Source organism: Eurypyga helias, unplaced genomic scaffold (assembly GCF_000690775.1).
Source record: "Eurypyga helias isolate BGI_N326 unplaced genomic scaffold, ASM69077v1 scaffold9570, whole genome shotgun sequence".
NCBI classification, from domain to species: Eukaryota; Metazoa; Chordata; class Aves; order Eurypygiformes; family Eurypygidae; genus Eurypyga; species Eurypyga helias.
In genome coordinates this window covers 75,637-77,507 of record NW_010225130.1, presented here as the reverse complement: position 1 = coordinate 77,507, position 1,871 = coordinate 75,637, and positions in this window count along the sequence as shown.

The window sequence follows — 1,871 nt, the reverse complement described above, 5'->3', positions numbered from 1 at the left end:
TGCAACTAATTTGAAAATAGTTTACAGGAAAGGACTGCGTATATCTGCCTTGTCTTTTTTGTGTCCACGTCTCTCTCCAGCTGTGAAAGTGAAGAAATCCGTAACTGGTATATTGTAATAACAAAATGCTTTATTTTGGGGGAATACAAGGAAAAGTGACATCCTCATTATCAATTTGTTTTAAAAAGGCATTTTTCCTTTGAAAAACATAACACTCGTACAGAAAAGGTGACCTGTGGATAAGCCCTCTCCTTTAGCAATGGGAATTGTTTTTTTCTTTTTATTATTTTACAGCTTAATTTGGGATTTGAATAATCTATAGCAACAGATTTCAACGTTGTTGATGTTTTCTAGGAGGCTGGGGCACACCCACCCCTCGGCAGCGCTCTCACGTGACAGCCTACCCGGAAGGCTGACAAGACAACGCCGAGACGGAGCTGTCACCATTCTCACCCAGGTCGCTCTGCAACAAACCACAAGACTTCACCATTACCACAAGACGACAGCGAGAAAGCCACAAGGAAACTCATCTCTTTCATCTCCGAAGACTTTTTCATGCAAGCCTTGTACTCATGAAATTCTCGTACCACTCATCCGATTACACCTCCGTACTTCACCACACATCCCCTTTGCTGTAAGGCAGAACTGCGTTGTGAAAAGTACGCAACGGAGCAAAGGCAAAATACAGTTATTTCCCCAAAGTGTCTGCTTTCTGTACAGTGCGTTCCCAGAAAACTGGGACGTGTCCTGAAGACCACCAACTTATACCCATACGTTACTTCTGCCCTCTCTGCGTGTTACGTTAGAATTCAAGTTGTTAAAGAAAGGGACAGGGAAGTTCCTGAAGTTGTCAGGCTATAAGGGAAGCATTTTAACCCAGCAGGACAACTCTCTGCCCCGAGTAGTATCCATGCTAAGCAGTAAGATACACCGGTCTCATTGGTTAAAGGGGGTTCGTGTTGTCTGAAGCGGGAATGGCAAAATCTAAAAGAACTAATGGTTTTCTTTATTCAGGTTAGACATAACAAATATGTCAGATACAGCAGTTAGTCTAGAAAAATACATTTAAAAAAATCTTCAGCAGACCATGCTCCCTGTAACAAAAAATCTTTCAAACCCAATTTTACAAATTATTCTACATTAATGTAAAAAGAAAAATCTTAAATTTAGCATCATGGATTCCGTCAAACATCTATCTATCAAAACATGAGTTTCACTATTTGTAGATGTTAGAATTCATAATACATTTTCCTAATGTATCCTGTACATATTAAATAACCTAAAAGGCTCCTCTTGTAGTGCATTAACAGTTTAGCAAGCACACTCAGTATTTCTCCAGTACCATTTGCATTACAGTTTTTTGCCCGCAAATGTAATTAACATCTAAAAGTGCACACAGTTAGGTCCCCCCTCCCTCCCCATAACCTGTTTCCCTGCTGAAACCCAGACATCCACTGGAAACATTACGCTACTGTAGCTAAACCTATCCATGATTAGAAATGTGTGACTAAAGTGTTCTTAAACTATACAGGAACTGGAGTTATATACAAGAATCAAAAGGACAGCCTGTATTTACATTAAGAAACTTCCACTACCACAGCATTATACCAAGGAACTCAGTACAGTGTTGCAGTCGGTATTTACTTCGGATTTTAGCTTTTAACCAGTAGAACACAAAACTTAGCTCAGGAAATACCCTGGAAAAGATGAACAGGTTTATTAAATATGACTTCCATTGTGCCACAAGACAAATATCCCTTGCTGGATATTCTTCAAGTTCAGTGCTTGAAATAGTGCTGTTCTGTAAAGCAGCTGAGAAGTTCCAGAAAGATTGCTGGGGGGGGTGGGGAAAGAAAAATGAAAACAAGAAC